The 16,237-nt window shown below is 34.6% G+C and overlaps 1 pseudogene; it reads right to left on the minus strand.

Moving 5' to 3' along the window:
- Positions 1-254: 254 nt before the first annotated feature.
- LOC145286549 (histone-lysine N-methyltransferase SETMAR-like) overlaps positions 255-16,237 on the minus strand; it is a 37,810-nt pseudogene continuing 21,827 nt past the window's right edge.

Here is a 16,237-nt window from a genome sequence, read left to right on the forward strand (position 1 = left end):
ATGGTCGAAATATAATAAAGGAAAGAGGATTGTTGAAATGTAAGTGACAATTTCCGAAATGTGAGAAACGACTATCTAAATGTGAGAGACGACCGTGAAAACATAAAAAAAACGATTGTCGAAATGTAAAAGACGCTTGTAAAAATGCTTGTAAGAGATGATTGTCAAAATATAAATATTAGGTTGGCGCAAAAATAATGTCGCTCTTGACGTTCAGCGTCAAAATATCATAACTCCTTTTATTATAAACTTTATTAATCGAAATTTGAACCATTAGTATCGCCACATTTTTGCCAATGAAAAACAAGTTTATTTATCCCATTAGCATAGAAATCCGAAGTTCTGGAAGCGAGGAAGTCCTTGAAGGCTGATTCAGCACCATCTCGGCTTTTGAAGCATTTTTCACGCAGGAAATTGTCGAAACGCTTGAAAAAATGATAATCGGTGTGCGAGAGGTCCGGTGAATATGGCGGATGAGGCAGAGTCTCGTAGCCCAATTCGTTCAGCTTCTGCAAGATCAGTTGAGCAACATGTGGGAGAGTGTTGTCATGGAGGAGAATTGGTCTCTTCATATTGAACAATTTCGGGCACATGCGTTGGAGCTTCTGATGCATTTCGTCAATTTTTCGGTAGTAATTCTCCGCTATAACCGTTCAAAAAACTGTGATGGATGAGACCGGCCGCAGACAACCAAACAGTTACAATAACCTTATTTTGATTCAATTTTGGCTTCGGGAAGTGTTGTGAAGCTTCTCCGGCATCCAACCACTATGCGGAACGTCGCCGGTTGTCGTAGAGGATCCACTTTTTATAACAAGTAACAATCCGCCCGAGAAATGGGTCGTTTTTGTTGCGCAGAAAGAGCGTAGAAGACACCAAACGGCAATATTTTTGATTATCATTCAATTCATGCGGCACCCATTTATTGAATATTTTAAACTCCCTTGTTTGCTTTAAATAGCGAACGACTATTAAGTGGTCGAGCTCGAGTTCAACAGCAACTTCCTGTGTGATTTTGCGAGGATCAGCTTTAATTAAGGCTTTCAAATGTTCGTTATCAAGTGCAGTCGGCCGGACCGTCTTCATCTTCGGGGCTCTCGTCACCATTGCAAATTTTCTTTAACCACCGCTGTGACACACGTCTGTTAGTGGTCCCTGGGCCAAACGCATCATTGATTTCACGGGTTGTCTCGGCAGCTTTTCGGCCTAGTTTGAACAGGAACAAGGAAATTGTGCGGATTTGAATTTTATCCATGCTGTTGTAAAGCCTGCAAAAATAAATAAATAAAGAGATTGAGAACAGTAACGAATAACGCGATTCGATAAAGAGAAAAATGCGCTTCTATATAATATATATATATATATATATATATATATCAATGAATTAATTCAGAAATCAACAATAAAGTAACATATGTGAGAAAACTATGTTGCTTTTGCACGAACCTATTAACAACTATCGAAATATTAGAAACGGGTGTCGAAATGTAAGAAACTACAGTCGAAATGTACGAAACTACTGTCGAAATGAAAAATTCGATTGTCGAAATATAAAAGATGACCAAGAATGTAATAAGCTATTGCCAAAATGTAAGAAACGACTGTCGGAATGTAAAAGACGACTGTCAAAATGTAAGAGACAACTGTCGAAATTCAATCGACGATGGTCGAAAGTAAAAAGTCGATTGTCGTAATGTAAGAAACGTCTGCCGAAATGTAAAAGACGATTGTCGCAGTATAAAAAGACGATTATCTAAATGTAAGAAACGACTATCGAAATGCAAGAAACGATTATCAAAATTTAAGGAACGACTGTTGAAATGTAAAAGACAGTTGTCGGAATCTAAGAGACGATTATCAGAATGTAAGAAACGACTGTCGAAATGTAAATAGCGATTGTTAAAATGTAAAAGACGATTGTCGAAATGTAAGAAACGACTGTTAAAATATAAGAAATGGCTGTCAAAATGTAAAATACAATTATCAAAATGTTAGAGATGATTATCGAGATGTAAGAGGCGACTGCGCAGAAAACGACTGTCAAAATGTAAACGACAGTCGAAAATAAGGATCGATTGTCGAAATGTAAGTTACAACTCTAGAAATTAAAGAAACGAATGTTGAAATGTTTGAGACGATTGTGGAAATGTAATTAAAACTAGTATCGAAATGTAAGATATTGTGAAAATATAGGAAACGACTATAAAAATACAAGAAACGAATTGTCGACATGTAATTAACTATGCTCAAAATGTAAAAAACGCGTGTTTAAATAAGAGACGATTGTCGAACTGTAAGTAACGAGTGTCTAAATGTAAGTAACGATTGTCGGAATGAAAGTAACGAGTGTCGAATATAAGAGATGATTGTCGAAATGTAATTGACCAACGTCGAACTGTAAGAAGCGATTGTCGAAATGTAAAAGACAATTGTTAAAATATGCAAGGAAAAACTGTAAAAATGTAACAGCCGATTTTCGAACTGTAAGAAACGACTGTCAGAATGTAAGAGATGACTACCGAGAAAGGACTGCTTAAGTGTAAAATACATAAGTCGAAATAAAAAGGCACGATTGTCGAAATGTAAGAAACAATGTCAAAATGTAAAATACGATTGTCGAAAGGTAACAAATGAATGAAAAAAAAGAGAAAGAACGCAATGTAAATAACGAATGAAAGAAACGATTGTCGAAATATAAGAAAGGACTGTCGAAATGTAAAAGACAACTGTCGAAATGTAAAAGACAACTGTCAAAATGTAAGAAACGATCCACGAAATGTAAGAAACGATTGGCTAAATGTCGAATTGAAAAAGACGATTGTCAAAATGTAAGAAACGACCCTCGAAATGTAGGAAACGAGTGTCAAAATGTAAAGATACTAACATCGAAATGTAAAAGACGATCATCGAAATGTAAGTGACGTTTGTCGAAATGTAAGAAACAACCGTCGAAATGTAAGAAACGACTGTGAACATGTAAAAACGATTGTCGAAATGTAAGAAATGTCTGTCGAAATCTAATAGGCAATTGTCGTAATGTAAAAAACGACTGCTGATATGCAACAAACTACTGTAGAAGTGGTAGAAGCGATAGTCGAAATATAAGAAATGAATATCGAAATGTAAAAGTCGATTGTAGAAAAGTAAGGAAAGATTGTCGAAATCCAAGAAGCGACTGTCGAAATGTGATAAGCGACTTTCGAAATGTAAAAAAACGAGTGACGAAATACAAGAAACAGCCGTGGAAATAAAATGGACTATTTTCGAAATGTAAGAAAAAAATGTCGAAATATTTAAAGGACTGTTGATATGTAATAGACAAATGTTAAAATCTATATAACCTTATTGAAAATGTAAAAAACGACAGTCGAAATGTAATAAAAAAGTGTGAAAATGCAATAGTAGAAGCGATTGTGGAAATGTAAGAAACAATTGTCAAAAAGCGAGTAACGGCTATAAAAATGTAAGAGACGATTGTCGAAATGAAAGAAAAACTGTCGAAATGTAAAAAGCGATTGTCGAAATGTAATAAACGATTGTCGTAATGAACAATGTGATTATCGAAATGTAAAAGACTTGTTGAAATGTAATAGACATTTGTCGAAATGTAAGAGACGATTACCGAAATGTAAGAGACGATTGTCGAAAATGTATCAAACGACTGTCAGAATGTATGAAACGACTGTCGGGATGTAAGAAACAACTTTCGAAATGTAAAAAAAAAAAAACGATTATCGAAATGCAAGAAACGACTGTCTAAATGAAATAAACGATTATCCAAATGTAAGAGGCGAATGTTGAAATGCACTAATCGATCGACTGGCGAAATGTAAAAGACGATTATCGAAATGTAAGACACGACTCTCAAAATGTAAAAGACGATTATAGAAATGTAAGAAATAACTGTCAAAGTGTAAGAGACGACTGGCGAAATGTAAAAGACGATTGTCAAAATGTAAAAGACGATTGTCAAAATGTAAGAAACGATTGTTGAAAAGTAAGAAACGATTGTCAAAAGGCAAAATATGATTTTCAAGTGTATAATACTATTATCGAAATGTGAGGAACAACTATCGAAATGTAAGAGGCTATTGGCGATAGAGGAAGCACATGTTATTTCGCCTTTTTAACATTGGTTTGTATGTTAAAATTGCTGAGGCTTTTATAGTTGTAGTGTCTAGATAATGTTTATGGTCCTGTGCATCCTCCCGTTCTTTTCCTTCTCCCTTTAAAAAGGGGTCTATTCAGTTTATAATTACCTGAAAATCAATACCAGTCGGGGTTGCACAGGCATTTTTGCAGGCCAGAGTTCACTTTCGCCATTGCACTAGCTTTTCCAATCCCACTTTTTAAACCGTGATCCCTCTCTTTATATGATGAAGACAGATAACTTCAGAGTTTAGAAGGCCATCTTCACGCTGTAATGTCTGCTGTTGTATTAATTTTCAGTTTCTTTTATGTATTCACTCCGATCTAACATTTTCTTATTGTGCATTATATATATATATATGTATGAAACGGGCGATGTTTGGATGTAAATTCATTACATTAGTCGGTTGTTTCGCTTAAAGAGGAAATTTGATAAATTTCTACAAATCTTACTTTGCATGTAAGCCGGTATATACATGCATATGTATAAATGTAAATGCAGGCAAATATATGCGCATATATGAATTCCAGAGAACAAATGCAGATTAGAACTTTACAAAGATCATAATTTACGATGTGTGCGTGCGTTAATTTGCTTCGGGAATTGCCAAGTTCCTCTTTCATTTCGATTTCAAGATTATTATATTTGGATTAGGTTTCGCACTTTTTATTCTTAATCATTTTATCTCATGGTATAGTTATGTTTTGCGTCGATGTAGAGGCAACTGAAAGCGCATTGTACACATATTATATTGAGTCTTCCCAAACTGCACTAGAACCGCGCCGTTTCGACAGGAAAAGGGACGTTTACACACGCACCCATGGTCTAACCAAAGAGAAAGAAATACTAATACAACCTTTCGGAATAATCAGCAATATATGGATGTGTTTGTACTGCATAATCACGTTGACACACCGGTCCTCGTTAGATCACTGACGTTAATCAACGTTGATCCTGATAAGTACCTGATGGGTGACTAATTATGGAATTCCAAGCACTGTATGTAGGAGGACGTCGGCATTTTTCTGCAAGAGTTGCAAAAACCTAACGTCGTCATCTCATCTAGCGAGGATATACATGCGACTAGGGAACTCTTGAAAATGTCATACTTCTATGGAGCTTCCTTTATTGAAGGAAGCTGGTTAAACCCGCATAAAGTTAGCGCCGTTTCTATGGGAGAGTCTTGTGCTAAGTTATCTACGATTGAATTGATTTTCAGCTTATTTTCTATATTCACTTCGATCTAACATTTGCTTATTGTGAATTATATATGTAAAGAGGGCGATGTTTGGATGTAAAATCATTACATAAATACTGGAATACAAGGCACTGATGCGGAGTTTAGATCCGGAGAGGCAACAGAGCTTCTTTGAACACACTCACTCTTTTGTTAATTTTGTTCTTGTTAATAAAGTATTTTTACTCTATTGCTATGTGCTTTTTTCCTTGTAACTCTTTAACTAAGGTTAAAACAAAACTAATTTTACAAATAATCTCTGTGAAGAAAATATAAAGAGGGATACAAAAATTGCACAAAAGGAATAGTGATAATCTTAAAAAAGATCTCTCAGTTAAGATGTATGGAATAGCGAGTAAATGTCTAGCATCCGGTACGATACCCCATGCCCAACTAGAACAAAAAAGAATATAAATAGTGAGAACAAACAAACAAAATTATTTTAAAAATCTCGACTTAAAGTAATTCCGTCGCATAAGATAAAGGGGCAATGGAAAATAGTTGCAATGTGCAGAGCTTTATGCGCGTGCTCCTCTTTGACATCCAGACAATTCGATGGAGTCTTGATGAGGTCGTTTGTCGTTTCGGAAAGAAACTTTTGGGCATGTGGTGGTGGAAGGGTTCAGACAAGAATAGTAAGCGCGAGGCATTCGCCAGAGGTTGCAGGTGGGGGTAATAGTTTCCAGAAAAAAGGGGAAAAAGAAAAACAAGCGAGAAATTGGGGAATGGAGATAGAAAAGTAAAGTGAAGGTAGAGAGAAATAATATACAGAAACAGGAAGAAGAGGAAAAATAGTGTTCGAGAGTGGGTGATAGTATAGGGGGGATAAATGGCGGTAATAATGTCGTCGTAAAGCGCCCGATGCGTCACTTGATGTATTTAACATCGGAAAGGCAACAATGAGGAAAGGACATCGTCTATATTGGCAGGTTGTAATTAGTGAACGGAATAACGTAGTTACTGTTTGGCGTGCGTATACAATATATGCATACAGCCTATATATATATATATATATATATATATATATATATATATATATATATATATATATATATATATAAACATCCATACACACATGCATATCTATTTTACAATTGCACACACACACACACATATATATATATATATATATATATATATATATATATATACAAGTATATATGCGTATTTGTATACATGTGCACATTTAAATACAAGCAGAAACTCTCATAGACATATATTAATATATATATATATGCATATATATATAAGTGTATGTATATATATATATATATTTCATGATTTTAAGGGGGGCTACTTTACTACCTTACTTGGAATTTTACGTTGAATAATAGCGTTAACTTCATGGATGTCTTTGTATTGGGCTGCAAGAATAGCTTGTTCGCTCAGTAAAGTGGAATTCGAATAATTAATTTGAATATCTGGAAAACCCTTTTTAACCCACTCTTCTTTTGATGTAATAAAATTACAGAGATTAAGAGGCAAAGAATTTCGCCCTTAACTGATCGAGGAATTACAGATAACATTTGTCTGAAATCTTCTGCAAGCAATATTACTGCATTCCCAAATCGTCTGACATTGCTACGCAAATCTTGCAAGGATCGACCAAGAGCCTCAAGTGATTTTTTTGCGTGCCATTGTGCATTCATCCCAAACAATAAGTTTGCATTTCTGCAATATTTTTCCCCATACTTGATGTTTTGGAGATGTTTAACATGAGATTTTTAAAAAATGGAATGTTTAATAGTAGTTTTAAAGTAGAATAAGTAGTTCTTCTACTTGGTAGCAATGTCGCAGGTATCCCACATGCAGCAAGGGCTAAGGCTATGTCATTTTGTCACCGAATGGGTGCTAAAATCAGTTTAATTAAAAGGGTTTTACCAGTTACTCCTGGTACTGTTCACGGTAGCAGTAACTTCCAAATAACTTCTATTCGCCCAGTAAGTAAATTAGGTGACTAAAATAGGATTTATCCATGTTTTGACAATGCCTTATTCACTGTAATTAATTTAGAAGACTAAAATAGGATGAGGGAGTAGAGATGGGCAGATAGAGAGGAAGATATATAGATAGAAAAGAGAAAGTAAGAGGGAAATAGAGAAAGAGATAGAGAGAGATAGAGGGATTGAGAGATAGACAGAGAAAGGAGATAGTTAGAAAAAGTGAGGGAGCAAGACAGAGGAAAAGAGAGGAGAGAGATAGAGGGAGTTAGAGAGAGAAAGGGGCTGAAAGAGACAGAAAGATAGATTGAAAGAGAGAGGGGGGAGGGAGATGGAGGGAGAGAGATATTGAGAGGAAGAGAGAAAGGGGGAGAAAAACAGAGAGTGAACTTGATCAGTAGAGGAGAAATCCTTCGAGACTGAGGCAATTTTTATTTTTGTCACTATCCAGAGTACCCCTTTTTCGGATATTAGATTTTCCACACATTAGAAACCGACCGGATTATCTGTACTTTCACCTAACAATTTATTAAACAAAAAGATAATGTAAAACTTGAATTTAACGTGAAAATACTATTTAAAAATAGCACAGTAACATAAGTGCATAAGCGTCACTTTATTTTAAACATCCATTTTCCAAAAGACTGTTTGAATAAATCCACAGTGAATTAAATTTTAATTGCTGTGTAATTATTTTCTCAGCGTTCGGCTCGGCTTTCACCGGCGCATGACGTCAATAGTCGAATGAAGCCGAGCGTTGGCGATGAAATAATAACAACGCTATGTGAATGAAGAAGTGAAGTAAAATTTTAAATGTAGAAACAGAAAAAACACAAAAAAACAAACAAAAAAATTCTACTGTTCATTTTTATTTCTTATAAAATGTTTGTAGAAAATGTCACTTTTTTTTTTCAAAGAAATACATTTTAAGCAATTTTTGCAATAAATAATAGCAATTTCGTTAATTTTTACTAATTATCCCAGCGTATTATAAACACCCCAGCCTCCCCATGCTAAAAATGGCTTCCGGATAAAACACCTCCAACCTCCCTATGTTAAGAACTGTTTTCGATGATTGGGGGTGTTTAATCTGAAAGCCGTTTTTAACATAGGGAGGTTAGGGTGTTTATAATACTTTATAATAACTGAGGCAACTCGCAAAAATTAACCAGCAAATTATTTTTTATAGCTTAGAAAAAGTGAAACAAACTTTTTTGTGTATTGTTTTTTGACCGAAAAGAAACGATGTCGAATAAAAGTTTTTTTTTAAAATAGTAATATTTTTTACTTTTTAATATTTAATAACAAATATGGATTAGATACAATCATTGTTGCACGATATGACGGAAGACGGGCTTGTAGTTTTCTAGTTTATTTAAACCAAACGAACCAATCATTTCATTTATATATATATATATATATATATATATATATATAAACAGCTTATCAATTTCTTTACTCGATTCGTCAATATTTTCGTATTCTTAGAGTTAATCTCTATTTTATGGCTGTAGCTTTGCATCTGCGAAAACATTGGTTGACAAAGAGGATGCAACTGTAATAAGATTGAAAAATTATCTCCCTTCTCTCGCGGAAATTTTAAATGTGTATAATTTATGTCTTTCTACAATTAATGCTATTAATTTCTAAGATTGGTCTGGTTAGTAAATTTCCATTTTTTAGCATATAACTGACTCTCCATCTTGCATCCCTGTCAATTATTTTGACCTCGTTCCATATAGGGAAGTGTGTTCCTTTTTCTTTCTATACGTGATCAGTTAATCCTGACTTTATGTTGTTCTTCTAGTCTTACTTTTAGGGTGCGATTAGTCTTACCTTTGTATAGTATTCCGTATCTGACTTAAATTTCATATACACAGTTTTTTATGAGACATTCGATCGGGGCTTGACTTATACTAGGTATTTTTGATAGGCGAATAACTCTTCAATATTCTTCTGATGTCATATGGACTCCATGTTTTTAAAACTTTTTTGGACAAGACCTTTATGTATGGTGTACACACTGTGAGAAGTTTTCGGGTATTGTACTTTGCTTTAGATATTCCGGAGCCGACGTAACGCTCTCTTGGTAGTCATTTTGGTGAAGGGTTATTCTTGGGTTGTTTAACTGATCCTGGTTTCCGTTGCTGCATATTGTTCTACCACGGTATTGCGAGCACTGGAAGATTCCTTTTTTTTACGTTATATGGATGTAGGAAGTTGAAATTCAGGTACTGTCCCGTGAGATGTATGGGAGATACAAATGTCTGATACGTACATAACCAACGTGCCTAAAGACGGTCGAAGGCCCAACCGACAGAAACTTTGCACAAATAAAACTCATGATGAGAACAAGAGTCCGATCAATACAAGTAATATAAGCGGCGAATGTAATTCTATATATCACATGATTTTTAAATCTGTTGTATTAAGGGTTTTCTGTATGCACATATTCTCTCTCTAGGGATCTTTGTGTCTACATGTTTCATCCCCTTTCCCTCTCTCTTTCTCGGTCTGTATGTCTCTCTTTACGTGTATATATATATATATATATATATATATATATATATATATATAGTGTGGTAAATATTCGAAATTGACATAATAATCATATTAAATAGGACCTTTTTTATTAACACAGGATATACGTTTTTCTACAACATATTTTATAAATGTAAAGAGTGTTTGATACATTAGATGTATATATATATGTATATATATATATATATATATATGTGTGTGTGTGTGTGTGTGTGTGTGTAAAATTTTGTGGAAAATTCAAAGACTCACGTTTTCTTTTTTATAACCTTCGTTTATTTATTTATTTAAATAGATACATTAAGCTTAACTCCAAATTAACGGGGACTGGTTTAAAAAAAACAATCTAGACCCGTTAAACGAAAACAGTATACATTGAAAGTAACGATATTTCAAAAACAAACTATATATATATATATATATATATATATATATATATATATATATATATATATATATATATATTACATTTTCACGCAAAACAAGGCACATTGCCACTTTGGTGTAGGGGGCTACTATCAGGGACATAACCTTACTGAGGTGCTATATAGGGAGTTCGGCAGCAAGATGTCGGTTAACGTTACACTTAAACTTCTGTATGTCAGTTGGAGAAGCAGGGACCCGTAACTGAATTCCAAAGTCTAGCGGTTCTGGGGAAGAAACTACTGGAGAAGAAAGCTCTTTTACATCTAGGGATCTCTACTATGTTTAAGTGGGGTTTAGCTGCTTGTCAGGTTTATCAGTTTAATCAGGTTTAATTTCTTGTAATTATTGAAGGAAACAAGTTTAGTCTTGGCAGCATTGGTTGTGACAATCAATTTCTGTCCCCATTCCACTACAGATTGGAGGTCATCCTCTAGTATTTATGCCTTTTCCTTAGATATGTCTTCATTTGTTTTCGTGTCGTGCCTGTTATAGAGCATGGTTTTATCAGCATATATACCCGTCTCAGAGGCAATTTTGTCAGCGAGTTCATTTATGAATATTAGGAATAATAAAGGTCCAAAGATGGACCCCTGAGGCACTCCCGCATTTATATCATATTGTTTAGATGTACGACCGTCGAACACAACCCAGATTTTTCTTTTATCTAAGAAGGATTTAATTATGTTAAATATTCGTCCAGTGATACCGTATGATCTGATTTTCCCGAGAAGACCTTCATGCCATACCTTGTCAAAAGCCTTAGAAATATCTAGAGCTACCGCTCTACCCTCCCCTTATTTGTCCAGTGAATTGTATATATGTTCAGAGATTACAGTTAAGATAACTCCTGTCGAAGGTGCTTGCCTACATCAATATTTTTTGTCGGTCAGAAGATTAGCATCTGTAACATGGCGTCTGTCCGCAAAAGAAAGTCAAGGAGGGGGTGGTTAGTAGGGTCCAGTGTGGAGTTTGAGGCAAACCGACTGGCGAGCATGTTAACTTTCTCGGTTCCTGAGAAAACAACCTCATGAGTGTTGATTGCACATTATTTACAACACTGTTGTAGATTTTCCAATTTTTGTGCTTCCATGCCTTTTTATTTTTATTTTTTTGTGGTTTCAGTAAATTCTGTCTTAGCTGTTGCTATTTCTGTCTCACAGTTACTCCAAGATTCTATATACTTCTGTCTGCTTGAACTGGACTTATGTCAGTTAAATCTGCCGTACGCATGCTGCCTTTGAGCAATGGCAGTTGTACAAGTAGAAGTAAACCATTGGGGAGAGTGGGTCTTACTATAAAATTAGCGCGTAGGAACATGCGCCTCAATTGCCGTTTTGAACCATTCAATGGTCTCATTTGCGCACTGTTCAGCAAGAAGAGAAAATATATTTCCCTATGAACATCTCTGATGTGATCCCTGATAGCTTCCCAGTCAGCCTTTTTATAATACCTCGTTGTTTTGAGCAATGGTTCTTCAGTTTTGCCTCTAGAGTTTACAGCGATTTCGACCATTATCACTGAATGATCAGCGTTCCCAAGTGGGCTGTAAGCATTCGTTATACAATCATCGGAAACTGTGATCAGAAACAGATCTAGAAGTGATGCGTGTTGCTCTTTCTGGTCTGGGAAACGCGTTGGGAACGTAACCATCTGTAATAGGGAGTGAGATATAGAGAAGCTATGTGTTGTGCTACCAGCTGCGTCTGTGTAAGTAGAGAATCCAAGCCAGTTGCTGTGGTGGACATTGAAGACACCAAATACATGTAGTTATGCGCTAGTGTCGAGGGAAAGTGCTGTATCTACGCTGTCAGAGACTTTGTTTAATAGGGTGCAGTCCTGGGTCGGGGTAGAGCGGTTGAAAAAACTACTGATATGTTGCATGCTAAGTCTAAAGCACACCAAGGCTTGATCGTCCGATTCTAGGTTTATTTCTCTAGTCAATGAGAGAGTGTTCCGAATATAGACTCCAAGTTCGTTCATATGTCTATCAGTGTCCTTACGGCAGAGTGGGAGATATCTAGGCATGTTATATATATATATATATATATATATATATATATATATATTAATATACGAAAGTATAAATTTATGCGTAAACTTTAAGTATTTACTCCAAAAGTACTCAATAAGTAGGTAGAGCTTAAGTTATAAAATATATATGGCGATTAAGCTACACTGAATATTCCGCGTTTCATCTACTCTAGGAGTCTTCAGGCTTATCTAGGCTTATCAAGCCTGAAGAATCCTAGAGTGGATGAAACGCGGAATATTCAGTGTAGCTTAATCGCCATATATATTTTATAACTTGTTATATATATATACATATATATATATATATATGTATATATACATATATATATGATGTTTCAGAATGTGAGATAAATTCCATAGTCAAATAACGTTGCAGCCGACGTTGACTGTCATGACCCTTGTGAGCTGCGACGTTTATATATATATATATATATATATATATATATATATATATATATATATATATATATATAAGAGTAGGTCGTAGTTTTCTTGAGGCATTTTTGTTAAAGTAATATATGGAAGTTTTAAAGCCAAAGACAATGCGAAGAAAGACCGGAAAAATGGAAGTAAAGAAAAAAAAAAAAACAACAGTAGACGGGTATTTTAATCCATAATATATATATATATATATATATATATATATATATATATATATATATATATATATATATATATATATATTATGGATTATTTATGGTATTTTAATCCATAATATATATATATATATATATATATATATATATATATATATATATATATTATGGATTAAAATATTAATACCTGATGAAAGAAGGTCCTAATTCATGGGCTTTGAAACTTTTGATAAATTGTTCTTTACGTGATATGCAAAATTATATAATTGATGAACAATTACATACTTTTATGCTAACATTTGGGACTGAATCAATTGAACATAATAAAATACTATCATTTGGAAAAATAGTTAACACTTGTGCGCATATTGCTTTGAACGTGGTATCTTTAAAGCTAAAATAGAAAATTATGCATTATTACTAATTATTAAATTTACATGACTAAACGGTGCTTTTATGAATTCAAAACATTTCACGCTTATATACACTCCCACATATATATATTAAAATAATATACGTATGAAATATGTCTATAAGCCAAATAATAACGCAATATTTTAAAAAGAAACAAATGCTTATTTGTTTAAAATTAAAATTTCGACGATAAACGCCATCCTTATAATTTTATACATTGTTTTTTTCCATCATCCTGATAATAAATTCAAAAACGTAAGTAAATAGCCCGTGGGTTTGTCTGTGATGCTATTTTGATATATATATATATATATATATATATATATATATATATATATATATATAGCCGCACTGATGAACTGTGAAACGGCGAAACAGTACTGTATGTGGATGACTATATATATATATATATATATATATATATATATATAGGTAGATAGATATTATAATTATTATTTACTATAATAATTATTGATAATTATTAAATACTTACAGACACTAGTGTTTCATTCTTCTGGGAATCATCACTGCAGGGTGTCACGATTAACGACAGTCGAGAGATTCGAACCCCGGCAACAAAAGTCATGTCCGGTTTCATTAGCAAGGGCCCGAACCATTCGGCTACCGTCAACAGTGAGAGATACAGTTGAAATTTAAACATTTATTCTTATTAAATACTTTTGACATCAGACAGAGTGATGTAATCATTATATGACGATCTGCGCATATGTGCAAAGTTGACCGACTTTATTACAATTGGAAGTACTCAACGATAAGAAACAAGTTTCTTCTATATATATATATATATATATATATATATATATATATATATATATATATATGCATATATATATGTGTGTGTATATTTACCTCTGTATATATATGTATATATAAGGTAGTAAATTTTGTAAATCTATATTGCAATTAAGCTATACAGAATGTTCCGTGTTTCGTCCACGTGAGGATTCGTCAGGCTATTGTATAGACTTTATGTTGCTTCGTGTTTTTATATACACTCGTTGTACGGGGGTCGCTAGTCAGCTAATCAGATTCTTAGTTATTCACAAATCCAGTTATTATATCAATGAGTGCGCGCACCTGTTTATTTGTTGTTTTAGCGAGGACTTTTTTCGTTTCTTTTGTAATCGGAGATGACTTTAATTTTCGCAAAGAAATCATCACATATCAACGCCCGGAGGCCACTTGAGGATAAGAGTTAATGAGTGCACACTAGCCAATGTATGATATCGTAGTGATCGTTAATAGTGAAAATTTGGTATATTAGATTACAAGGGGACGGTCCAACAAGAATTTGAAAAGACGTCAGCTGGAAAGCAGGCAAACGAAAGAAAGCTCCACCGGCGTGCAGTTCTAAGAAAGAAGCTTTGTTTATGGAATCTAAATTTAGGTTAAGGCAAAAATAAAAAGTGGGGGAAATTATTGATAATGTTTTCAGCTAGATAACTGTTTTTCGTGAAAGTTTGGAGAGAGGGGCCATAGATTGAAACAGAAACAAAGACTTGCCATGAAAATTACGATAAGGCAGAGACAAGCTCGCAACGTCTCTTCTATCGGAGAGAAGTTGTAGGGAAAAAGAAAGGGCATTCTCCCCTAGGCTACGAAGTTTATTTTGAACTCTGTCAAGGCAGGATAAGCTGCTTCTAGCAGTCCTGCCCAAATATCGCAACAGTACTCCATCATTAGACGTACCTCGTTTTTATATAGGTAGAAAATTTCATCAGTAGTGAGATATCTACTGGGGCGGTAGAAGGATTCCACCATCTCTCCAGCGACCTAGGAAACAGATTCGATGTACGAGTTTCATTTCTTACCAGAAGTAAAGGTCAAGCCCAGAAGCTGGTCCAAACATGGAGCCTCCACAAGACGAGAGCCATTCATTTCAATTGATGCCAGATGGGGATTAGAGCGTTTATGGTGTAAAAATAGAAGCTCGGTTTTAGATGCATTAAAAGTAAGCAGCTACCTCTTCCCGCATTGTACCACTGCTCAAGATCAGAGGAGAGAGAATCAGAAAGAACTTGGTTGTTTACGGCCTTTAATTCATATTTTCTGTTATACTAGCCTGGGTGTCCGGCGTTGTCCGAGTATTTGGAGGTGTGTGTTGACCAAAAAAGAAAAAAAGTGGTGGTGGGCAGGTAGGCTCGAACCCGTGACGCGAAGGGGGAAAAGAAAGTGAAAGAAAATCTGCCTTCTTACAGCTACTCCATGACGTGACACGGAAGTCTAAAGCTTTTAAATTTAACGTAGTCAATTAAAAACAAAAGATGACTTGCAGAAATGGCATTGCTTTTAAACCCTCCACGATTAGACAAAAGGCCGTGGTTCATGTGGGGGAAAACTAGCTCCCTCAAACAGGGGACACTCTGACTGTATCTAAATAAATAATAATTGTCTCAGTATGAAGGGTTTGCCCTACATTGAACAGACACTACTCGGCACGAAGGCCAGGCGTTTGCGTTCGAATAGTTTCGCTTTATTTATACGAAAAAGACAGCCGAGACGACGGACGGTTGGAATTTTGTTAAACTCGATAAAAAAAAAAGATAGAGACAATGTCTGTTTGCGAATCTGAGATGTTACGATCTGGGAAGTATGCGAAAACTTCTCGCGGAATCTAACTGGACATACACAAACGCTCGTGCCTATTTTGCCCTACAGTATTTTTTGTTCCATTTTATATGTATTTATTAATTAATGATTATTATAATTATGATTATCATTTTTGTTATTATTGTGTTTATTATTATTATTATTATTAGTAGTAGTAGTAGTAGTAGTAGTAGCGAATATATATATGTGTGTGTGTTTATCTCTACTTATAAATAAACGGCACTTTTTTGTGTATGTGTGTGAGTTACTGCCTTATGGACTCTAAAACGGTTGG

The sequence above is a fragment of the Euprymna scolopes genome, chromosome 10 (genome assembly GCF_053919585.1).
Source record: "Euprymna scolopes isolate OS-2025 chromosome 10, ASM5391958v1, whole genome shotgun sequence".
NCBI lineage: Eukaryota > Metazoa > Mollusca > Cephalopoda > Sepiida > Sepiolidae > Euprymna > Euprymna scolopes.